Source organism: Bombina bombina, chromosome 2 (genome assembly GCF_027579735.1).
Source record: "Bombina bombina isolate aBomBom1 chromosome 2, aBomBom1.pri, whole genome shotgun sequence".
NCBI classification, from domain to species: Eukaryota; Metazoa; Chordata; class Amphibia; order Anura; family Bombinatoridae; genus Bombina; species Bombina bombina.
In genome coordinates, this window is record NC_069500.1 from 681,807,724 (window position 1) to 681,834,648 (window position 26,925).

General features: G+C 41.4%; 1 protein-coding gene and 1 long non-coding RNA gene across 2 annotated transcripts in view; one reads left to right on the top strand and one right to left on the bottom strand.

Annotated features, from left to right (window-relative positions):
- LOC128649408 (uncharacterized) overlaps positions 1–12,086 on the top strand; it is a 103,184-nt gene extending 91,098 nt beyond the window's left edge. The window contains exon 3 of the long non-coding RNA XR_008400671.1: positions 12,053–12,086. This is a non-coding gene — a long non-coding RNA (uncharacterized LOC128649408). The remainder of the gene's footprint in view (positions 1–12,052) is intronic.
- The window catches only part of MLLT3 (MLLT3 super elongation complex subunit), a 424,921-nt gene that overhangs the window by 299,344 nt on the left and 98,652 nt on the right, over positions 1–26,925 (bottom strand). The gene's annotated exons all lie outside the window — the stretch shown is intronic.

Below are 26,925 nucleotides of genomic sequence, written 5' to 3' on the forward strand. Positions count from 1 at the left end.
AGTATCAATCACTCTTTCAGAAAACACTTTCCTGGCCAAGACTAAGCGTTCAATCTTCACGCAGTCAGCCTCAGAGAATCTAGATCCCCACCAGATCCGCAAACCACTTCCTCCACGGCCCCGACGGAGCAATCAGAATAGCCAAAGCTTGCTCCTGCTTGATGCAGGCCTCTACACGAGGTAGAAGTGGCAACGGTGGAAAAAATTTAAACTATGTTTAACTCCCAAGGCACCGCTAAGGCATCTATGAGCTCTGCCTGGGGATCCCTGGACCGCAACCCATATCTGGGTAGCTTGCATTTGAGTCTGGACGCCATGAGATCTATCTCCGGCGTCCCCCATCTGTGACAAATCTCCGCAAACACCTTGGTATGGAGAGACCATTCCCCCAGATGGAAGGACTGCCTGCTGAGAAAATATGCTTCCCAGTTGTCCACACCCAGAATGTGGATTGCTGAGAGTGAACAGCTGTGGGACTCTGCCCATTCCAATATCCGAGAAACCTCCCTCATTGCTAGGGAGCTTCTCATCCCCCCCTGATGGTTGATGCAAGCCACAGAGGTAATGTTGTCTGTCTGGAACCTGATGAAGCTGAACGACCCCAGGAGAAGGCCACGCCTTCAGAGCACTGTAGACTGCTTGAAGTTCCAGAATATTAATTGTGAGGAGAGAATCCTCTCAAGACCATATTTCCTAAACCATCCTGGCACCCCAAACAGCTCCCCATCCTGCTAGACTCGCGTCCGTGGTCACAATCTCCCAGGACGGTCTTAGGAAGTATGTCCTTTGGGACAGTTGTTCCGGACGGATCCACCAAGAGAGGGAGTCCCTCGTCCAATCGTCCAGAGAAATCTGTTGAGATAGGTCTGTATGATCGCTGTTCCACTGTCTCAACATGCACAACTGAAGAGGTCTTAGATGGAACCTGAAGAATCGAATGACATTGATGCTGGACACCATGAGCCCAATTACCTCTATACTCTGAGCCACAGAGGGCGTCGCTGATCTGTGAGAAATATCCTCATGGATATAGAATCTATAATCGTTCCCAGGAACTCCATCCTTTTGCTGGGAATCAGGGAGCTCTTTCCTGAGTTTATCTTCCAACCGTGAGATAGAAAAAGAAGAAGGGCCCTCGAGTGATCCTCTGCGAGACTAAACAACGGCGCCTGGACTAGAATGTTGTCCAGATAGGGCGCCACAGCAATGCCTCTGGATCTGGCTACTGCAAGTAGCACCCCCAGAACCTTTGCAAAGACTCTCAGGCTATCGCCAGACCAAAGGGAAGGGCCACAAACTGGAAATGTTGGTCCAGAAACGCAAATCTCAGGAACCTGAAGTGATCTCTGTTGATTGGTACATGAAGGTAGGTATCCTTCAAGTCTATTGTCGTCATGAACAGCCCCCTCTTGCACTAGGGGCAGAATAGATCTGATAGTTTCCATTTTGAACGATGGAACAGCCAGAAATTTGTTTAAACATTTTAGGTCTAGAATCAGGCGGAACGTGCCCTCCTTCTTTGGGACCACAAAAAGGTTTGAATAGGACCCTAAACCCCTTTCTGCTGGGGGTACTGGTACAATAATTCAGAGAGAGGAGAGACCCCTCACACATTCTAGAAAGGCATCTCTCTTTTCTGGTCTAGAAGACAGATTTGAAAGGAGGAATCTGCCTCTGGGCGGATGATATCTGAACCCTATCCTGTATCCCTGGGCGATAACCTCCAGAACCCAAGTGTCCTGAACATCCTGCAACCAGGCCTCTGAGAAGAGAGATAATCTGCCACCTACTTGGTCCGGTGACCGGTCGGGGCCATCCCTTCATGCCGACTTTGTGTTGGCGAGCTTCTTGTTCTGCTTGGACTTATTCCAAGACTGAGCTGGCTTCCAAGTGCCCTTGGGCTGATCCACTTTTGTGGTGGGCTGCTGGCGTTTGGCCTTATCCGCACGAAAGGGATGAAAAGTAGATCCCTTAGGCTTAACCTTCTTATCCTGCGGTAGGAAAGCGCCCTTGCATCCTGTAACCGTGGATATGATCGAGTCCAATCCTGGACCAAACAGGATCTTTCCCTGAAAGGGAAGGGATAGCAGTCTAGACTAAGAGGTCATGTCCGCAGACCATGACTTTACCCACAGAGCCCTGCGGGCTAGTACGGAAAAACCTGATACCTTAGCATTCAGTCGCATGATTTGCATATTGGCATCACAAATAAAATAATTAGCGACCCTCAAGGTCTTAATTCGATCCTGTATCTCGTCAAGGGGAGTCTCCCTCTCAACCATGTTCAACAGAGATTCGCACTAATATGTTGCAGCTCCGGACTGCTGCTGCTGGCTGAAAAACAAACCCTGTGTGTTGAAACATTTTTTTTTCTTAACATGTTTTCTAACTTTTTATCTATGGGCTCTTTAAACGACAAACTATCCTAAAGAGGAATCATCGTCCACTTCTTGAGCATAGAGATAGCACCATCTACCTTAGTGACAGTCCCCCATAACTCGAGTTGAGAGTCTGGGATGGTGAACCGCTTTTTAAAGGAAGAAGAAGGGGAAAAGGAAGAACCTGATCTCTCCCATTCATTCTTTATAATGTTAGCCATCTTAACAGGTTCCTCCGGTAGTTTTGGTTCCGGAACCTCTAGAGTAGCAAGTACTTGCTTCAGCAAAAAGAGCAAATTTTCCATCCTAAACCTAAAGTCAGGCTCCTCCGCAATCGGAGCTTTAGATGACAGACTCCAACCCAGAAGGAATGTCCTCAGAAAAGTCGGAGTCATCCTCGTCAGCCGATAATCTTTCTGAAATATCCATTGGAGAATATGACCCCTGGGTCGGATCACCATATTTTATCTTACGCTTGCGTTTAGCAGAACGTGGTAAGGCACTGATCACCTTAGACACCGCCGTTTGTAGTTGATCTGCAAAATCTGACGACCAATGATGGGGCGCTGCATGTGTAATCGGAGATGAATGTAGGGAACACACCTCACTGGACGGAGACCCTCAGAGGTGGACGGCTAAGTAGTACTAGACATTCTATTCTTTCTAGATGTCGTAAATTTATCAAGGCATGTGGAACATAGTTGAGCAAGCGGATCTACCAGAACCTCCTCGCAATAAACACAGGTATGAGACTTTGTTAAAGAGGGAGTACCCTCCAACGCGTCAGAGTCCTCCATAGCTTGTGCCTTTGTTACGGACTAGGTATATTATATGAAAAATGGCACCTTTATAACCTTCAATGCCCGGGGCACTCGCCACCTCCTATGACCCAAACCACAGAAACCGTTTTGTCTCCTGCAACCGTTGGTCAAGTAGAGGAATTCGAATAGGCCACACCCGGTCAGAAGGAATGTCTCGCAGGACCGCCCCTGCATTAGGGAGAAAAACGGGCCACATTGGCCACGCAAATACTACCGGAAATGAAACTAAAAGTCCACCCTTTGCCAGAGCCTCATCTCACACATTTTGTAAGAATGACACAATAAACAATATTATGTACAGAACCCCTCCTGTCCAATAATGCCCCTACCAGGGATATTAACCCTTGACTCTATAAAGATAAAAGGTATCACACTGTGACCCTGTCTTCTGTGTTATCATTAGGTGTATAGAAAAAGGAAATGATCTTACCAGAATCTATGCCGTGGAACAGGAACGCGGCCTCTCAAGTGTGACAGTGTAGTAGCATCGCTCCTTACATGGACTTGAGTGTAGAAAGCAGACAGCGAAACTCGTCAACGCTGATTGCTTATGGAGCTGTTAAAATGAGTCGGGATGGTTTCACAGAAAGACTCTCCCTGCATCTCCGGACTCTAACTTTCACCCAAGCTCTCACTGAGAGGCTGACAAGACAAGACTATTTAAAACTCCAGTCCCATTCCGAAGAGTACTGCCCTTCATAAGAGACTACTCTGAATCTTCTGACACTTCTCTGCCAACCTCCTGTGACGAAATGCAAAGAATGACTGGGGGATGAGGGAGTGGAGGAGGTATTTAAGCCTTTGGCTGGGGTGTCTTTGCCTCCTCCTGGTGCCCAGGTTCTTAATTCCCACAAATAATGAAGCCGTGGACTCTCCTCCCCTTTAGATGGAAAAGAAGTACGGTCAGTTTGCTCCTGATGCTCTTCCATAAAATAATACAAGAGTTTCACGCAAAACTGCAAAACCAGCTTGACATACATTAAAAAGTCTAAAAAACAAAATAAACACACACAGTCACACACAAAAAAAAAACTAGTTAGGTGGCCACCTTGCTTAGACTAAATACCAAACACATCTCATGACCTGGAAACAAAAGCTGTTGGGGCTGAATTAAAACAAAACAAAAAAATAACTGATCTTCCTTTAAAATTACACACGTAGCCCTGCTAAAGGGACTTAAACCCCTCTCATGATAAAATGGGAACAAGACCTTGATAATACATACCAATTAATACTTGGTCAACTAATTTATCACAAGGCCAATCTTTCTCCCCTAACGCTCTACTCAAAGAAAACTATATTAAAGTTGCCTTCAGGTGATATTTACACCCAACGAGATCTAATACAACTGAGACGGCAATTTCCCACCTATGCTATAGGGGATGCGGTAAAAGAGGAACCTACATGCATATGTGGTGGCATTGTGAAAAAAATCATAAACATATGGGAACAATCCTCTACTATGATAAGCACTATTTTCCAAAAACAAATTACTTTGACACCAGAACAAGCCCTACTGCATTTCCCAATACAAAGCATGCCTAAAAACATAATTTATGCTTACCTGATAAATTCCTTTCTTCTGTTGTGTGATCAGTCCACGGGTCATCATTACTTCTGGGATATAACTCCTCCCCAACAGGAAATGCAAGAGGATTCACCCAGCAGAGCTGCATATAGCTCCTCCCCTCTACGTCACTCCCAGTCATTCGACCAAGAATCAACGAGAAAGGAGAAACCAAGGGTGAAGTGGTGACTGGAGTATAATTTAAAAGATATTTACCTGCCTTAAAACAGGGCGGGCCGTGGACTGATCACACAACAGAAGAAAGGAATTTATCAGGTAAGCATAAATTATGTTTTCTTCTGTTATGTGTGATCAGTCCACGGGTCATCATTACTTCTGGGATACCAATACCAAAGCAAAAGTACACGGATGACGGGAGGGATAGGCAGGCTCATTATACAGAAGGAACCACTGCCTGAAGAACCTTTCTCCCAAAAATAGCCTCCGAAGAAGCAAAAGTGTCAAATTTGTAAAATTTGGAAAAAGTATGAAGCGAAGACCAAGTTGCAGCCTTGCAAATCTGTTCAACAGAGGCCTCATTCTTAAAGGCCCAAGTGGAAGCCACAGCTCTAGTAGAATGAGCCGTAATTCTTTCAGGAGGCTGCTGTCCAGCAGTCTCATAGGCTAAACGAATTATGCTACGAAGCCAGAAGGAGAGAGAGGTAGCCGAAGCCTTATGACCTCTCCTCTGACCAGAGTACACGACAAACAGGGAAGACGTTTGTCGAAAATCCTTAGTTGCCTGCAAGTAGAACTTGAGGGCACGAACTACATCCAGATTGTGTAGAAGACGTTCCTTCTTTGAAGAAGGATTTGGACACAAGGATGGAACAACAATCTCTTGATTGATATTCCTGTTAGTGACTACCTTAGGTAAGAACCCAGGTTTAGTACGCAGAACTACCTTGTCTGAGTGAAAAATCAGATAAGGAGAATCACAATGTAAGGCTGATAACTCAGAGACTCTTCGAGCCGAGGAAATAGCCATTAAAAACAGAACTTTCCAAGATAACAATTTTATATCAATGGAATGAAGGGGTTCAAACGGAACACCCTGTAAAACGTTAAGAACTAAGTTTAAACTCCATGGCGGAGCAACAGTTTTAAACACAGGCTTGATCCTAGCTAAAGCCTGACAAAAGGCCTGGACGTCTGGATTTTCTGACAGACGCCTGTGTAACAAGATGGACAGAGCTGAGATCTGTCCCTTTAATGAGCTAGCCGATAAACCCTTTTCTAAACCTTCTTGTAGAAAGGACAATATCCTAGGAATCCTAACCTTACTCCAGGAGTAACCTTTGGATTCGCACCAGTATAGGTATTTACGCCATATCTTATGGTAAATCCTTCTGGTAACAGGTTTCCTAGCCTGTATCAGGGTATCAATAACCGACTCAGAAAAACCACGTTTTGATAAAATCAAGCGTTCAATTTCCAAGCAGTCAGCTTCAGAGAAGTTAGATTTTGATGTTTGAATGGACCCTGTATCAGAAGGTCCTGTCTTAGAGGTAGAGACCAAGGCGGACAGGATGACATGTCCACTAGATCTGCATACCAAGTCCTGCGTGGCCATGCAGGCGCTATTAGAATCACTGATGCTCTCTCCTGTTTGATTTTGGCAATCAATCGAGGAAGCAGCGGGAAGGGTGGAAACACATAAGCCATCCCGAAGTTCCAAGGTGCTGTCAAGGCATCTATCAGAACCGCTCCCGGATCCCTGGATCTGGACCCGTAGCGAGGAAGTTTGGCGTTCTGGCGAGACGCCATGAGATCTATCTCTGGTTTGCCCCAACGTCGAAGTATTTGGGCAAAGACCTCCGGATGAAGTTCCCACTCCCCCGGATGAAAAGTCTGGCGACTCAAGAAATCCGCCTCCCAGTTCTCCACTCCCGGGATGTGGATTGCTGACAGGTGGCAAGAGTGAGACTCTGCCCAGCGAATTATCTTTGATACTTCCATCATTGCTAGGGAGCTTCTTGTCCCTCCTTGATGGTTGATGTAAGCTACAGTCGTGATGTTGTCCGACTGAAACCTGATGAACCCCCGAGTTTTTAACTGGGGCCAAGCCAGAAGGGCATGGAGAACTGCTCTTAATTCCAGAATGTTTATTGGCAGGAGACTTTCCTCCTGATTCCATTGTCCCTGAGCCTTCAGAGAATTCCAGACAGCGCCCCAACCTAGTAGGCTGGCGTCTGTTGTTACAATTGTCCAGTCCGGCCTGCTGAATGGCATCCCCCTGGACAGATGTGGCCGAGAAAGCCACCATAGAAGAGAGTTTCTGGTCTCTTGATCCAGATTCAGAGTAGGGGACAAGTCTGAGTAATCCCCATTCCACTGACTCAGCATGCACAATTGCAGCGGTCTGAGATGTAGACGTGCAAAGGGTACTATGTCCATTGCTGCTACCATTAAGCCGATCACCTCCATGCATTGAGCTACTGACGGGAGTTGAATGGAATGAAGGACACGGCATGCATTTAGAAGCTTTGTTAATCTGTCTTCTGTCAGATAAATCTTCATTTCTACAGAATCTATAAGAGTCCCCAAGAATGGAACTCTTGTGAGAGGAAAAAGAGAACTCTTCTTTTCGTTCACTTTCCATCCATGCGACCTTAGAAATGCCAGAACTAACTCTGTATGAGACTTGGCAGTTTGAAAGCTTGAAGCTTGTATCAGAATGTCGTCTAGGTACGGAGCTACCGAAATTCCTCGCGGTCTTAGTACCGCCAGAAGGGCACCCAGAACCTTTGTGAAGATTCTTGGAGCCGTAGCCAATCCGAATGGAAGAGCTACAAACTGGTAATGCCTGTCTAAGAAGGCAAACCTTAGATACCGGTAATGATCTTTGTGAATCGGTATGTGAAGGTAAGCATCTTTTAAATCCACTGTGGTCATGTACTGACCCTTTTGGATCATGGGTAAGATTGTCCGAATAGTTTCCATTTTGAACGATGGAACTCTTAGGAATTTGTTTAGGATCTTTAAATCCAAGATTGGCCTGAAAGTTCCCTCTTTTTTGGGAACCACAAACAGGTTTGAGTAAAACCCTTGTCCTTGTTCCGACCGCGGAACCGGATGGATCACTCCCATTAATAACAGATCTTGTACACAGCGTAGAAACGCTTCTTTCTTTATCTGGTTTGTTGACAACCTTGACAGATGAAATCTCCCTCTTGGGGGAGAGAATTTGAAGTCTAGAAGGTATCCCTGAGATATGATCTCTAGCGCCCAGGGATCCTGAACATCTCTTGCCCAAGCCTGGGCGAAGAGAGAGAGTCTGCCCTCCACTAGATCCGGTCCCGGATCGGGGGCCCTCGGTTCATGCTGTCTTTGGGGCAGCAGCAGGTTTCCTGGCCTGCTTGCCCTTGTTCCAGGACTGGTTAGGTTTCCAGCCTTGTATGTAACGAGCAACAGCTCCTTCCTGTTTTGGTGCAGTGGAAGTTGATGCTGCTCCTGCTTTGAAATTCCGAAAGGGACGAAAATTAGACTGTCTAGCCTTAGCTTTGGCTTTGTCTTGAGGCAGGGCGTGGCCCTTACCTCCTGTAATGTCAGCGATAATTTCTTTCAAACCGGGCCCAAATAAAGTTTGCCCCTTGAAAGGTATATTAAGTAATTTGGACTTAGAAGTTACATCAGCTGACCAGGATTTTAGCCACAGCGCCCTACGTGCCTGAATGGCGAATCCTGAGTTCTTAGCCGTAAGTTTGGTTAAATGTACTACGGCCTCCGAAATGAATGAATTAGCTAGTTTAAGGACTCTAAGTCTGTCCGTAATGTCGTCCAGCGTAGCTGAACTAAGGTTCTCTTCCAGAGACTCAATCCAAAATGCTGCCGCAGCCGTAATCGGCGCGATGCATGCAAGGGGTTGCAATATAAAACCTTGTTGAACAAACATTTTCTTAAGGTAACCCTCTAATTTTTTATCCATTGGATCTGAAAAAGCACAGCTATCCTCCACCGGGATAGTGGTACGCTTAGCTAAAGTAGAAACTGCTCCCTCCACCTTAGGGACCGTTTGCCATAAGTCCCGTGTGGTGGCGTCTATTGGAAACATCTTTCTAAATATTGGAGGGGGTGAGAACGGCACACCGGGTCTATCCCACTCCTTAGTAACAATTTCAGTTAGTCTCTTAGGTATAGGAAAAACGTCAGTACTCGCCGGTACCGCAAAGTATTTATCCAACCTACACAATTTTTCTGGTATTGCAACAGTGTTACAATCATTAAGAGCCGCTAAAACCTCCCCTAGTAATACACGGAGGTTCTCCAATTTAAATTTAAAATTTGAAATATCTGAATCCAATCTGTTTGGATCAGAACCATCACCCACAGAATGAAGCTCTCCGTCCTCATGTTCTGCAAGCTGTGACGCAGTATCAGACATGGCCCTAGTATTATCAGCGCACTCTGTTCTCACCCCAGAGTGATCACGCTTGCCTCTTAGTTCTGGTAATTTAGCCAAAACTTCAGTCATAACAGTAGCCATATCTTGTAATGTTATCTGTAATGGCCGCCCAGATGTACTAGGCGCCATAATATCACGCACCTCCCGGGCGGGAGATGCAGGTACTGACACGTGAGGCGAGTTAGTCGGCATAACTCTCCCCTCGCTGTTTGGTGAAATTTGTTCAATTTGTACAGATTGGCTTTTATTTAAAGTAGCATCAATACAGTTAGTACATAAATTTCTATTGGGCTCCACCTTGGCATTGGAACAAATGACACAGATATCTTCCTCTGAATCAGACATGTTTAACACACTAGCAATAAACTTGCAACTTGGTTACAATCTTATTTAACAAAAACGTACTGTGCCTCAAAGAAGCACTAAACGATTAAATGACAGTTGAAATAATGAACTGAAAGACAGTTATAGCATCAATCCTTAAAAACAACACAACTTTTAGCAAAGGTTTGTTCCCATTAGTAAAGTAACAATAATTAAATTTGAAACATAAAAATTACAGAGCAACGTTTTTAATCACAGTCAATATATAAGTCTCACAGCTCTGCTGAGAGAATCTACCTCCCTCCAAAGAAGTTTGAAGACCCCTGAGATCTGTTAGAGATGAACCGGATCATGCAGGAAATACAAGAGTAACTGACTGGAATTTTTTGATGCGTAGCAAAGAGCGCCAAAAACGGCCCCTCCCCCTCACACACAGCAGTGAGAGAGAAACGAAACTGTCACAATTAAAACAAGCAACTGCCAAGTGGAAAAATAATGCCCAAATATTTATTCACTCAGTACCTCAGAAAATGCAAACGATTCTACATTCCAGCAAAAACGTTTAACATAATAAATACCTATTAAAAGGTTTAATGTACTTTTAACAGAGTAATTCCGGTGAAATACCATCCCCAGAATACTGAAGTGTAGAGTATACATACATGTCATTATAACGGTATGGCAGGATTTTCTCATCAATTCCATTCAGAAAATAAAAACTGCTACATACCTCAATGCAGATTCATCTGCCCGCTGTCCCCTGATCTGAAGCTTTTACCTCCCTCAGATGGCCGAGAAACAGCAATATGATCTTAACTACTCCGGTTAAAATCATAGTAAAAACTCTGGTAGATTCTTCTTCAAACTCTGCCAGAGAGGCAATAACACGCTCCGGTGCTATTGTAAAATAACAAACTTTTGATTGAAGTTATAAAAACTAAGTATAATCACCATAGTCCTCTCACACATCCTATCTAGTTGCTGGGTGCAAGAGAATGACTGGGAGTGACGTAGAGGGGAGGAGCTATATGCAGCTCTGCTGGGTGAATCCTCTTGCATTTCCTGTTGGGGAGGAGTTATATCCCAGAAGTAATGATGACCCGTGGACTGATCACACATAACAGAAGAAATGTATCATAAATTGACAATGACTATCTGCACCATTGTCAGAATAAGTATAGCTCAATTCTGGAAGGCAACACCCCCAAGCTTTAACTTAATAAAAGAAAAAAATAGCTCACCATTAAGAGATCACTAGCTTATCAGCGGAAAAATTAAATACCAAAGAAAGCTTTTTTGGTCCAATGGGAACCATATATCATGTTCCACAAAGCTGATCTGAGATCAAGACGCAATCAACCTGAGGCTTAGGGTGAAGCTCATTGTTGTTCGAGAGGCCGAGACCCATACACTTACATACCAGTCTATATCTCAATTCTTTATATACTATAACCTTGAGAACTTTTACAAATGTTAGCATACCTGTTAAGGAATCAATAGATGTTCAATGAACCAAAACAGACCTTGTTTCTATTTGCTGTATAATAATACAAAGAAGCATAAGACTATCACAAAAGTTTTATTTATTCACTAATTGCATAAAAAAGATAAATGTTCAAATGTTATGACAATGTTTTCATACTGAAATGTTATGACTTATATACAGTAAATGTAAACATAATAAAATTGCAAATAAAAATAATTTCAAAATAAAATTACAAATGTAGAAGTTTCACCATAAGGACCCTATACATATATTTATTCATTATAATCTATATTAACCTGAGCCTTAAAAATATGGGCTGGGTCGCAACCCCACATCCAGTTAACAATGATCAGTTCTGTAACTAAATACAAACTACAAAATAATTATGAGACTTCTTAAACCAACGATAAATATAAGCAATATTAATTAAAGCTCATTATTATTATTATTTTGCTTTAAATCTTAAAAAATATAAATTTGTAAGAACACACAGCACGTTTGTTAAAAAGGGACCACACACACACACAAAAAATCCATGTTCATAAACATTACTGAATACACATAAAACAACATTTATGAATGGTATCATTTTTTTATATTGAAAGCAATAACTAAAATGGAATGTTCTTATGGGCTATGTGTAAACTGGGTCTTTAAAGTTAGCTCAGAAGAAAAATCTGATCCTCTTGCCAATTCAGATCCATGACATGACTGCCCTTTTTTGGACACCCAAGACTTGCACACAGCTGGCAGTATTTACTTAGGCCCCCTTTTGCCACACACATACTAAATCTGCTTGATGATCTTCTCTACAGATTTTTTATTCCTATTAAAGTTCATAAAGTCCCACTTCCTTTACAACCATGGACTTTCTAAGGCCTCAAAAAGACAAGGTTAGAGGGTTGTGTGCACTAAGTAGATTGTAACCTTTAAGTGTGCCATTACAAAGAATGAGCAGAGATTATTCATAGAGGAATCTCTTTGTTGGGCAAATCTACAACTGTGATATTGTATTTTCTTTTAAATATAAAAAGCAATTCACAAGCAAATGTTGCTTTTTTTCCCCACTAGCAAAATAGAAGAACAAAATTGGGACAATGAAGACAAGGCAGCTTTACGGAATCACAGTATTCCAATTTCCCATCCGTCTAAAACACAAAACAAAAAAAAACAAAAACAAGAAAAAGAAAGAAGATCAAGAGTTATTTTCTTGCTGTGCATCTCACAAATCATTTTTATCCAGTCAGCCATTTGCAATAATTCTGCAGAATGCCTAAGAATGACAGGAATATATTTAAACTGGAAAAGGATAAAACAATTAGACAATGAAGGATGAACAAGCAGGATGATGAATTGAAAGATGAGCACTGAATTCTAATGCTCGACAAGTATAAGAAATGTTAAGGTTGCATTGTAACTCGACATCTTAAATCATTTATAGTAACATAGAATATGTCCCATTAACTTGCACAGAGTTTTCATCCAACACTCTATTTTATAGTAACAAATAGTTTGTGATGGGAAAAAAATAAATACACAGATCCAAATGACTTCAGGCTCAACATTTTTCTTTCATGATTCAGATAGACCATGCAATTTTAAACAACTTTAAATTGACTTCTATTATGAAATTGTCTTTGTTTATTTGTATCTTTTGTTGAAAAGCAAAGACTTAAGCTCAGGAGACATCATTTGGCAGTATTTTAGTGATGATTTAGGCCCCTTATTTAAAAGCTCTGCAAAAGAAAAAATTATGTATGTTCCTTCATATAGATGTTGATACCATCTCAAAGAGCTTAGCTGATTAAAAACAGAACACAAAGGAGCATATGTCATACATAGGTAAGTTTTCCTAACATACTTTCACTTTATCTGCCAGTTCAACATTTTTCCATCAGCACATGCTGCATTTGGTAAAAATGTGTTATGTAAGGAGCAGGGTATCTACAGTTTACCTTCATACATCAGCTTTTGTACTGACCAATCAATATGGTTCTAATAGAAAGTGAGAGAGCCAGATTCATACTGGTATATTAGAAAACACTTATTGGAGCCTGTGAGCATTGCTTTAGTAATGTCTTGTAAACCAACTCAAACTAAAACTATCTAAGTTTAGTTAAACCCTGACAATGTAGATTTTATGGAGTCTGATTACTTGTTCTTTTGGAGAATCCATTCTACAGCTGTAAAGATTAATCTCTATGATCACAGCCATTTATCGATTATTTATTTGCCTGTCATGAAGAGTTTATTGTGGATGTTAATTGTCTCCATAGCAAGCCTATACTGCTTAAAGGGGACAGAGAATGAGATCTATTTTTTTATAGAATATATACTGGGGATGGGCAGTCATCTCTTGTATGTTTCAGTGCAAGTCTTCCAAGAACCTCTACAAAGCAAGTCCAGGGAGGCTCCAATATTTTTTTATTTTTCCTTACAACAGGATGAAATAGCTGTTCAGGATCTTGTAGACTTAGTAGTCCTATGTCCTTTCTCATGTTACATACAAGTTATCCAAGAAGTTGGCACATTTTGGCCAATTTTCTAAAATAAATCTTAATGGTCTTAACAGTTTTGATCATGGCCTACTTGAGACCATTGTAAATCTGAAGGAAGGTTTGCACCTGTACCCTAATTGCATTGTGTCCATCTTTGGATCATTAAAAAAATAAACACAGTGCTTTTTTTGTAAGAAAAAAGGGGCCGGTACTCCCTGATTATTGATGGATATATTGTGCTCAGTAACTTTGAGGAAAGCAAAGGGACAATGTTATTTACTTTGCTTGATATATTTTGCAGCCCCCCTCTTGTGAAAACTAGAGTATTTACATTGATTACAAATATTACCTGTTATGAGACGGCAGAGGTGGGGGTACTCATTACCAGTGAGTACCCCCACAAAAAAAGCCCTGAATATATATAACAAAAAAAGTTTTATTAAGATTAACAGATGTATACTTTAAGCCACTCAGATTAAAAACATGTACTAATACAACCTCTGAGCAATACATTTGTAAACATTTAAAAGAACACTAAAAAGTCCAAACAAAGCTTTTATGATTAAGATAGAGCATGCAATTGTAAACTACTTTCCAATTCACTTCCATTATCAAAATGTACACAATCTTTTTATGTGCACACTTTGATGCACCATATGCAAGAGTTCATAGTATATACAAATATGCATTCTACGATTGGCTGATGGCTGTAACATAATGCAGGGGGTAGGAAAATGGAACTTTGAATTTCAAATGAGTAGTAGATTTTTATTCTGACAAATTTCAGAGTTACTAAAGTGATGGTAAATCCTAGCGTTTGTGAAACACTAGGATTTACCATTGGAAGAAATAAAGGGGACCTTCATTCATGAGGTATAAAATACTTCATGCTAAAACTTTAATTGTTTCAAGCGTTCACTGCACTGAGCTCCTCAGGCAGCTCACGGCAAAACGCCATTCTGCTGAGAGGTGGCGTTTCCATCTCTTAGCAAATAGCCGTGCGCACCAACTGGCGCCAAGCCAGATAGCCCGCACGGCTATTGGTTAAGAGGTGAAAACGTCGCCTTTCAGCAAAATAGCGTTCTGCCGTGGGCTGCCTGAGGCGCTCAGCTTGGCCAACACTTCAAACAAATATATATTCTATACTTTATGACTGAAAGGCCCCTTTATTTGTTCCAATGGTAAATCCCTTTAATAGCAAGGCCTTTTACTTTCTCTGGGATGTTCTAAAAGCTACTTGCCACTGTATTACAAGGTATAATTTATTGTCTACTGCCAGTAAGTTGTCATTTTCTGAGGTTTCCGTCTAAATCAACCCTTGAAATAGATACAGAAGAAGTGAAAAAAATACATTTCTGAAACCTATATATAAGGTTATAATGTATATTAATATAATTAAAAACAATGCTTTCCTTCTAAACAATTTAAAAAAAATGCTTTTGTCTTTTTATTATGCAATTCTACTGTATTTAATGGTCTTTAAAACGTGTGTAAGAGTTTCACCCCTAATTTTCTTTTTACTATATACAGTTTTTTACAGTGAATTATTCCTAAAAAGTCATAATATAAATATGTTCTTTAATGTTTTACTGATCACTTATGTTGTTTGTAGACTATTTACAAACCCTTTGAATAATTGCAACAGACCATTAAATTGTTATAAAGCTATCAGCAATGTTGCAAAATGTAAAGGTAATTTCCTTTATTAAGCCTTTAGGGGGTACTTACCATGCAGAGTAGCTACTGTTGCCTCCTGCACTTTCTACTGTCTTTCAAACGCACACTCAAATGTACTATGCTTGTATCAACTCTGGACTGGTCATGGTTGCTAGCTGTTTTATCCAAAAATACTGGACACCCTGTAGGTGACTGGTCACTGGTGGTAGATAGTCACACAGTGGCCCCCAATATCCTAGGTGCCACCCTTGACTCCACCATTTATATATTTTTCACATTTAAGCAGTCATTACACCCCATTGGCTGCCAGTAACATAAAAATCAATAAATTTACCTCTTTAGCTGACATTAAAGGGACAGTATACACTCATTTTCATATAACTGCATGTAATAGACACTACTATAAAGAATAAGATGCACAGATACCGATATAAAAATCCAGTATAAAACTGTTTAAAAACGTACTTAGAAGCTCTCAGTTTAGCTCTGTTGAAAAGGTAGCTGGAAAGCCCACTGCAAGTGGGAAATAAGACACCCCCCTTCTTTTGCATATGAAAAGACCCTTTACACAAACAGGAGCAAGCTGGAGAAGGTAGCTGACGGTATTCTCATAAAACTTTGGGGCTTGGTTAGGAGTCTGAAAATTGGAACAATGTTATTTAAAAATAAGCAAAACTATACATTATTTAAAAAAAAAAAAAACTTTATGGGCTTTATAAATAGATCATCTACAAAACATTTATGCAAAGAAAAAATGAGTGTATAATGTCCCTTTAACAACAGAACTACAAAGTTGTGACCCCCAGTATTTGTGTGTTGGTTTTACTGGACAGCCTGCTGAAATACTGGAATGTCCAGTTAAATACTTGACACATGGCAAGCCTAGGACTGGCTGCAGGAATACTTGCAACAACATACATTTAAATTCTGAAGGAGAATTGCTGCACATGTGCAAACAGCACTGGAATTTAAAAGAAAGGGGAGAAAGGAAGTGCAGCTGCAGGCATAGCACAAACGGCAGCTGATTCCCAGTCACAGACGCTCAGGGCAGCGTGTCAGACATTGAAACATCCATAGAAGTCAGGTAACAAGGTGCAAATCAGAAGGCAGAGCTGAGTGTGCCCACAACAGGATTCAATAGAACAAGGAGATAGGCAGCACACCAAGGCATCAAATAAAATTCAGAGTTTATTGCAGCTGAATACAAAACATACAACTCACGGACATGGGGAGGAAAAGGGGGCGTGTCCTTACGCATTTGGTGCCGTGCGGCACGGCACTTAGTCATAAGTAAATGCTAGGATCATACAACAACACCTATATAACCAGCGCAACCAATGGTATTCCTGAGACAGACAACCAATCATGTCTTCGTAACAGGTAACCACCACCACCACCACCAATTTAACAGTGTCATAACATATAAGAAAAATAGCACAAAGATTCTAACAAAAAATACATATGAAAGCACTAACTGATCAAATCAATAAAATAGTAGATAGACAAAAATTAATAATAAATACTAGATAGGACAAGGGCTTGATAAATACAAAAAGAATCTCACTGATTACAAAAGAAAATATTACCGACTTTGAAAAAATTGAATGACATCGCAAATACCGACGCAAACAAAAGATACATCAAAGGTGCTACATTTGAAAGGCTACAAACACTTAAAAATATTTAAAAATATTTAAAACTTGGTTTATAAATAGACTCCAATTATTATAATGTAACCAACCCGTATAGCCTCTTTGTTGCACAAGTAGTGCAGTGTCAAATAACTGATAATTACCTCCCTATAAACAGAGATGTCTAACAAAATCTAGACATTATATAAACTGTCCAGTTAGTAAAGAGTAATACATTAGAAGTGATAACCCACAATTGATTTTAAATATTCCATGCTGTAATTCAAATAATGGCTATCAACATAGTTACAGACACAATCAAAGCGATATCCCCATAAAATGTAACAGTATAATACTCTCTAATGACATTCCTATTTTCAATGTTTGAATTTAAAGAGACAGAACCAACATTGTATAGAATTTTTCAAAACAATTACATTTATGTGTGTCTAAAAGAGAACAATCCTATTCTAATGTGTATCTAAGAAATTCTAAATAAGAGTAGACACTATAGCAGTAAAAATTATAGACAACAAAGAACGATCGGGTACTACATGATAGTTGGTCAACAAAGAAACTGATATCCCATTCTTTGTTTAACCCCTTAACGACCAAGGACGTACGCCACACGTCCTCTAAAAAAATACACTTAATGACCGAGGACGTGTGGCGTACGTCCTTGGTCTGGAAAGCAGCTGGAAGCGATCCTGCTCGCTTCCAGCTGCTTTCCGGTTATTGCAGTGATGCCTCAACATCGAGGCATCCTGCAATAACCCCCCTTGGCCATCCGATGCAGAGAGAGCCACTCTGTGGCCCTCTCTGTACCGGACATCGATGGCCGGTTTCGTTGGTGGGTGGGAGCCAGTCTGGGAGGCGGGTGGGCGGCCATCGATGGGCCGTATGATGTGGCGGGGGGCGGGATCGTGGGCGGGAACGCCGGGTGCGCGCGCGTGCACCAGGGTGTGCGCGCGTGCGCGGGGGGGGTAGGAAGCGGGTGGGAACCGCTACACTACAGAACATTTATGGGGGAAAAGTGGCAGTGATTGCCAAATATATATATATATATCGATCTAAGAGATCTGGGAGGGGTGGTGGGTTGGTCTTTTGGGGGGGGGGCAAGCTACACTACAGAAAATTATTTAAAAAAAATAATAAAACAATGTTTTACTATAAACTGGGTACTGGCAGACAGCTGCCAGTACCAAAGATGGCTACTAATAAGTTAGAGGGGGATGGGTAAAGAGCTGTTTGGGGGGTATCAGGGAGGTTGGGGGCTAAGGGGGGATCCTCCAGAGCAGCATATGTAAATATGCATTTTTTTTTATTTATGTTTTATCAAGGATAGCTTTTTTTTTTAGTACTGGCAGACTTTCTGCCAGTACTTAACATGGCGGGGACAATTGTGGGGTGGGGGAGGGAAGAGAGCTGTTTGGGAGGGATCAGGGGGTGTAATGTGTCAGGTGGGAGGCTGATCTCTACACTAAAGCTAAAATTAACCCTGCAAGCTCCCTACATGCTACCTAATTAACCCCTTCACTGCTAGCCATAATACACGTGTGATGCGCAGCGGCATTTAGCGGCCTTCTAATTACCAAAAAGCAACGCCAAAGCCATATATGTCTGCTATTTCTCAACAAAGGGGATCCCAGAGAAGCATTTACAACCATTTGTGCCATAATTGCACAAGCTGTTTGTAAATGATTTCAGTGAAAAACCTAAAATTGTGAAAAATTTTACTTTTTTTTTTATTTAATCGCATTTGGCGTTGAAATGGTGGCATGAAATATACCAAAATGGGCCTAGATCAATACTTAGGGTTGTCTACTACACTACAATAAAGCTAAAATTAACCCTACAAGCTCCCTACATGCTCCCTAATTAACCCCTTCATTGCTGGGCATAATACACGTGTGGTGCGCAGTGGCATTTAGCGGCCTTCTAATTACCAAAAAGCAACACCAAATCCATATATGTCTGCTATTTATGAAAAAAGGGGATTGCAGAGAAGCATTTACAACCATTTGTGCCATAATTGCACGAGCTGTTTGTAAATAAATTCAGTGAGAAACCTAAAGTTTGTAACAAAATGTGTGAAAAAGTGAACAATTTTTTTTATTTGATCGCATTTGGCGGTGAAATGGTGGCATGAAATATACCAAAATGGGCCTAGATCAATACTTTGGGATGTCTTCTAAAAAAAAATATATACATGTCAAGGGATATTCAGGGATTCCTGGAAGATATCAGTGTTCCAATGTAACTAGCGCTAAGTTTGAAAAAAAGTGGTTTGGAAATAGCAAAGTGCTACTTGTATTTATGGCCCTATAACTTACAAAAAAAGCAAAGAAGATGTAAACATTGGGTATTTCTAAACTCAGGACAAAATTTGGAAACTATTTAGCATGAGTGTTTTTTGGTGGTTGCAGATGTGTAACAGATTTTGGGGGTCAAAGTTAGAAAAACAGAATTTATGTTTACCTGATAAATTACTTTCTCCAACGGTGTGTCCGGTCCACGGCGTCATCCTTACTTGTGGGATATTCTCCTCCCCAACAGGAAATGGCAAAGAGCCCAGCAAAGCTGGTCACATGATCCCTCCTAGGCTCCGCCTACCCCAGTCATTCGACCGACGTAAAGGAGGAATATTTGCATAGGAGAAATCATATGATACCGTGGTGACTGTAGTTAAAGAAAATAAATTATCAGACCTGATTAAAAAACCAGGGCGGGCCGTGGACCGGACACACCGTTGGAGAAAGTAATTTATCAGGTAAACATAAATTCTGTTTTCTCCAACATAGGTGTGTCCGGTCCACGGCGTCATCCTTACTTGTGGGAACCAATACCAAAGCTTTAGGACACGGATGAAGGGAGGGAGCAAATCAGGTCACCTAGATGGAAGGCACCACGGCTTGCAAAACCTTTCTCCCAAAAATAGCCTCAGAAGAAGCAAAAGTATCAAATTTGTAAAATTTAGTAAAAGTGTGCAGTGAAGACCAAGTCGCTGCCTTACATATCTGATCAACAGAAGCCTCGTTCTTGAAGGCCCATGTGGAAGCCACAGCCCTAGTGGAATGAGCTGTGATTCTTTCAGGAGGCTGCCGTCCGGCAGTCTCGTAAGCCAATCTGATGATGCTTTTAATCCAAAAAGAGAGAGAGGTAGAAGTTGCTTTTTGACCTCTCCTTTTACCAGAATAAACAACAAACAAAGAAGATGTTTGTCTAAAATCCTTTGTAGCATCTAAATAGAATTTTAGAGCACGAACTACATCCAAATTGTGCAACAAACGTTCCTTCTTTGAAACTGGATTCGGACACAAAGAAGGCACGACTATCTCCTGGTTAATGTTTTTGTTAGAAACAACTTTCGTAAGAAAACCAGGTTTAGTACGTAAAACCACCTTATCTGCATGGAACACCAGATAAGGAGGAGAACACTGCAGAGCAGATAATTCTGAAACTCTTCTAGCAGAAGAAATTGCAACCAAAAACAAAACTTTCCAAGATAATAACTTAATATCAACGGAATGTAAGGGTTCAAACGGAACCCCCTGAAGAACTGAAAGAACTAAATTGAGACTCCAAGGAGGAGTCAAAGGTTTGTAAACAGGCTTGATTCTAACCAGAGCCTGAACAAAGGCTTGAACATCTGGCACAGCTGCCAGCTTTTTGTGAAGTAACACAGACAAGGCAGAAATCTGTCCCTTCAAAGAACATGCAGATAATCCTTTCTCCAAACCTTCTTGAAGAAAGGATAGAATCTTAGGAATTTTTACCTTGTCCCAAGGGAATCCTTTAGATTCACACCAACAGATATATTTTTTCCATATTTTGTGGTAGATTTTTCTAGTTACAGGCTTTCTGGCCTGAACCAGAGTATCAATGACAGAATCTGAGAACCCTCGCTTTGATAAGATCAAGCGTTCAATCTCCAAGCAGTCAGTTGGAGTGAGACCAGATTCGGATGTTCGAACGGACCTTGAACAAGAAGGTCTCGTCTCAAAGGTAGCTTCCATGGTGGAGCCGATGACATATTCACCAGGTCTGCATACCAAGTCCTGCGTGGCCACGCAGGAGCTATCAAGATCACCGATGCCCTCTCCTGATTGATCCTGGCTACCAGCCTGGGGATGAGGGGAAACGGCGGGAATACATAAGCTAGTTTGAAGGTCCAAGGTGCTACTAGTGCATCTACTAGAGTCGCCTTGGGATCCCTGGATCTGGACCCGTAGCAAGGAACCTTGAAGTTCTGACGAGAGGCCATCAGATCCATGTCTGGAATGCCCCACAATTGAGTAATTTGGGCAAAGATTTCCGGATGGAGTTCCCACTCCCCCGGATGAAATGTCTGACGACTCAGAAAATCCGCTTCCCAATTTTCCACTCCTGGGATGTGGATTGCAGACAAGTGGCAGGAGTGAGTCTCCGCCCATTGAATGATTTTGGTCACTTCTTCCATCGCCAGGGAACTCCTTGTTCCCCCCTGATGGTTGACGTACGCAACAGTCGTCATGTTGTCTGATTGAAACCGTATGAACTTGGCCTTTGCTAGCTGAGGCCAAGCCTTGAGAGCATTGAATATCGCTCTTAGTTCCAGAATATTTATCGGGAGAAGAGATTCTTCCCGCGACCAAAGACCCTGAGCTTTCAGGGGTCCCCAGACCGCGCCCCAGCCCACCAGACTGGCGTCGGTCGTGACAATGACCCACTCTGGTCTGCGGAAGCTCATCCCCTGTGACAGGTTGTCCAGGGACAGCCACCAACGGAGTGAATCTCTGGTCCTCTGATCTACTTGTATCGTCGGAGACAAGTCTGTATAGTCCCCATTCCACTGACTGAGCATGCACAGTTGTAATGGTCTTAGATGAATTTGCGCAAAAGGAACTATGTCCATTGCCGCTACCATCAAACCTATTACTTCCATGCACTGCGCTATGGAAGGAAGAGGAACAGAATGAAATATTTGACAAGAGTTTAGAAGTTTTGATTTTCTGGCCTCTGTCAGAAAACTCCTCATTTCTAAGGAGTCTATTATTGTTCCCAAGAAGGGAACCCTTGTTGACGGAGATAGCGAACTTTTTTCTACGTTCACTTTCCACCCGTGAGATCTGAGAAAGGCCAGGACAATGTCCGTGTGAGCCTTTGCTTGTGGAAGGGACGACGCTTGAATCAGAATGTCGTCCAAGTAAGGTACTACTGCAATGCCCCTTGGTCTTAGCACCGCTAGAAGGGACCCTAGTACCTTTGTGAAAATTCTTGGAGCAGTGGCTAATCCGAACGGAAGTGCCACAAACTGGTAATGCTTGTCCAGGAATGCGAACCTTAGGAACCGATGATGTTCCTTGTGGATAGGAATATGTAGATACGCATCCTTTAAATCCACCGTGGTCATGAATTGACCTTCCTGGATGGAAGGAAGAATTGTTCGAATGGTTTCCATTTTGAACGATGGAACCTTGAGAAACTTGTTTAGGATCTTGAGATCTAAGATTGGTCTGAATGTTCCCTCTTTTTTGGGAACTACGAACAGATTGGAGTAGAACCCCATCCCTTGTTCTCCTAATGGAACAGGATGAATCACTCCCATTTTTAACAGGTCTTCTACACAATGTAAGAATGCCTGTTTTTTTATGTGGTCTGAAGACAATTGAGACCTGTGGAACCTCCCCCTTGGGGGAAGCCCCTTGAATTCCAGAAGATAACCTTGGGAGACTATTTCTAGTGCCCAAGGATCCAGAACATCTCTTGCCCAAGCCTGAGCGAAGAGAGAGAGTCTGCCCCCCACCAGATCCGGTCCCGGATCGGGGGCCAACATCTCATGCTGTCTTGGTAGCAGTGGCAGGTTTCTTGGCCTGCTTTCCTTTGTTCCAGCCTTGCATTGGCCTCCAGGCTGGCTTGGCTTGAGAAGTATTACCCTCTTGCTTAGAGGACGTAGCACTTGGGGCTGGTCCGTTTCTGCGAAAGGGACGAAAATTAGGTTTATTTTTGGCTTTGAAAGACCTATCCTGAGGAAGGGCGTGGCCCTTGCCCCCAGTGATATCAGAGATAATCTCTTTCAAGTCAGGGCCAAACAGCGTTTTCCCCTTGAAAGGAATGTTAAGCAATTTGTTCTTGGAAGACGCATCCGCTGACCAAGATTTTAGCCAAAGCGCTCTGCGCGCCACAATAGCAAAACCAGAATTTTTCGCCGCTAACCTAGCCAATTGCAAAGTGGCGTCTAGGGTGAAAGAATTAGCCAATTTGAGAGCATGAATTCTGTCCATAATCTCCTCATAAGAAGAAGAATTATTATTGAGCGCCTTTTCTAGTTCATCGAACCAGAAACACGCTGCTGTAGTGACAGGAACAATGCATGAAATTGGTTGTAGAAGGTAACCTTGCTGAACAAACATCTTTTTAAGCAAACCTTCTAATTTTTTATCCATAGGATCTTTGAAAGCACAACTATCTTCTATGGGTATAGTGGTGCGTTTGTTTAGAGTAGAAACCGCCCCCTCGACCTTGGGGACTGTCTGCCATAAGTCCTTTCTGGGGTCGACCATAGGAAACAATTTTTTAAATATGGGGGGAGGGACGAAAGGTATACCGGGACTTTCCCATTCTTTATTTACAATGTCCGCCACCCGCTTGGGTATAGGAAAAGCTTCGGGGGGCCCCGGGACCTCTAGGAACTTGTCCATTTTACATAATTTCTCTGGAATGACCAAATTCTCACAATCATCCAGAGTAGATAACACCTCCTTAAGCAGAGCGCGGAGATGTTCCAATTTAAATTTAAATGTAATCACATCAGGTTCAGCTTGTTGAGAAATTTTCCCTGAATCTGAAATTTCTCCATCAGACAAAACCTCCCTGGCCCCCTCAGACTGGTGTAGGGGCACTTCAGAACCAATATCATCAGCGTCCTCATGCTCTTCAGTATTTTCTAAAACAGAGCAGTCGCGCTTTCGCTGATAAGTGGGCATTTTGGCTAAAATGTTTTTGATAGAATTATCCATTACAGCCGTTAATTGTTGCATAGTAAGGAGTATTGGCGCACTAGATGTACTAGGGGCCTCCTGAGTGGGCAAGACTGGTGTAGACGAAGGAGGGGATGATGCAGTACCATGCTTACTCCCCTCACTTGAGGAATCATCTTGGGCATCATTTTCTCTAAATTTTGTGTCACATAAATCACATCTATTTAAATGAGAAGGAACCTTGGCTTCCCCACATACAGAACACAGTCTATCTGGTAGTTCAGACATGTTAAACAGGCATAAACTTGATAACAAAGTACAAAAAACGTTTTAAAATAAAACCGTTACTGTCACTTTAAATTTTAAACTGAACACACTTTATTACTGCAAATGTGAAAAAGTATGAAGGAATTGTTCAAAATTCACCAAAATTTCACCACAGTGTCTTAAAGCCTTAAGAGTATTGCACACCAAATTTGGAAACTTTAACCCTTAAAATAACGGAACCGGAGCCGTTTTTATATTTAACCCCTTTACAGTCCCTGGTATCTGCTTTGCTGAGACCCAACCAAGCCCAAAGGGGAATACGATACCAAATGACGCCTTCAGAAAGTCTTATCTATGTATCAGAGCTCCTCACACATGCATCTGCATGTCATGCTTCCCAAAAACAAGTGCGCAATAGAGGCGCGAAAATGAGACTCTGCCTATGATTAGGGAAAGCCCCTAGAGAATAAGGGTTCCAAAACAGTGCCTGCCGGATATTTTACATAGTTCCCAAGATTAAAATAATTCCTCAAGGCTATGGGGTATAAAATATGCTTATATATAAATCGTTTTAGCCCAGAAAATGTCTACAGTCTTAAAAGCCCTTGTGAAGCCCTTTTTTCTTTATGTAATAAAAATGGCTTACCGGATCCCATAGGGAAAATGACAGCTTCCAGCATTACATGGTCTTGTTAGAATGTGTCATACCTCAAGCAGCAAAAGTCTGCTCACTGTTTCCCCCAACTGAAGTTAATTCCTCTCAACAGTCCTGTGTGGAAACAGCCATCGATTTTAGTAACGGTTGCTAAAATCATTTTCCTCTTACAAACAGAAATCTTCATCTCTTTTCTGTTTCAGAGTAAATAGTACATACCAGCACTATTTTAAAATAACAAACTCTTGATTGAATAATAAAAACTACAGTTAAACACTAAAAAACTCTAAGCCATCTCCGTGGAGATGTTGCCTGTACAACGGCAAAGAGAATGACTGGGGTAGGCGGAGCCTAGGAGGGATCATGTGACCAGCTTTGCTGGGCTCTTTGCCATTTCCTGTTGGGGAGGAGAATATCCCACAAGTAAGGATGACGCCGTGGACCGGACACACCTATGTTGGAGAAAAGTGTGTTTTTTTCCATTTTTTCCTCATATTTTATATTTTTTTTATAGTAAATTATAAGATATGATGAAAATAATGGTATCTTTAGAAAGTCCATTTAATGGCGAGAAAAACGGTATATAATATGTGTGGGTACAGTAAATGAGTAAGAGGAAAATTACAGCTAAACACAAACACTGCAGAAATGTAAAAATAGCCTTGGTCCCAAACGGTCAGAAAATGGAAAAGTGCTGTGGTCATTAAGGGGTTAAACCATGTGGTTCTCTAGTGTTCAACATAAAATCCAATATAGTTCTTTCTTAGTCAGAATCTTATATTCAATGCATTTAAGAACAATATCCACCTCTATATGAGGTATATGGATGATCTCATATTTATTTTTTAAATTAAATTTGTTTTTGACTTCCTAAGCTTTGTGAACAACAATTAATTGGGTCTTAGGTTTACAGGAATTTTTGATAAAACTATGGTTGAGTATCTAGATTTGAAACTTTGCGGCTCTCCCAAACAGAATTTGGTTATTACGGATACTTATAGAAAGCCTACCTCTGGCAATACTATTCTCCATGCTAAGTCATGTCATCCAAAGCACCTAGATAAGTCTATACCGAAGAGTCAGTATTTGAGGTTAAGGAGGAATGCCTCTTCTGATGTACTATTTGACGCACACGCGGTTAAACTTACAGAGAGGTTATTCGCCAAGGGTTATGCTTTAAGCTCACTTAAAAAGGCTCTTAAAGGTACACTCAATCAAAATTAAACTTTCATTATTCAGATAGAGCATGACACTTTAAACAACTTTCTTATTTACTTCCATTAACAAAATATGCACAGTCTTTTTATATTTAAACTTTGAGTCACCAGCTCCTACTGAGCATGTGCAAGAATAAGTGTGTATGCATTTGTGAATGGCTGATGGCTGTCACATGGTACATGTATGCATTTGTGATTGGCTGATGGCTGTCACATGGTACAGGGGGAGTGGAAAAAGACATAACTTTTAAAATTGTCAGAAAAAAAATCTACTACTCATTTTTAGTTCAGACTAAGTGCTATTGCATTGTCTTGTTATCTTGCATTATTTGATTATGCAAATCTACTGTGTTGACTGGTCCTTTAAGGAGGTAAAGGATAAGCCATTGTCAAATGTTATAGTCTCAGGGGTGATGGGAGTTTTACATAATTCTACAGAATTCTCTTTACAATACCAAGAGATATGTAAGATTGTCAAACATAATTTGGCATTTTTAAAAGGCGATGATATTTTATCTACTTATATTGATCAAGTTAAATTTGTTGCCAAAAAAGCACCTACTTTAACAAAAAAGTTATTACCCAGTTTAGTTACAAGCAATAGAAGTGATTATAAAGGAGTTTGGCTTAACAAGAAGGGTACCTTTAAATGCCTCTCACGTAATTGTGGTACTTGTGAAGTTATTGCGAGAGGTGATAATTTTGTCAGCAATCATACTGAGTGTCATTTAAGATTGAGCATTATGCTAATTGTTGTACCACTTTCGTGGTTTACCTCTTAGAATGCAACTTTTGCCATGCCCAATACCTGGGTCAAACGTCACGTTGCCTGAGGTCACAAATTGGTGAACATAAGAGAGATGTCAAAAACTATGACAAGGGTTCCACTATAGCTAGACACTTCAATGGCTTTCATTTTACTCACATGCCTAACTTCAATGTAAAAGTCATTGCTATTGCTAAGGTGCCTTCTAGGGGTGGTAATAAATATAAGATTCTGACTAAGAAAGAGCTATATTGGATTTTTATGTAGAACACTA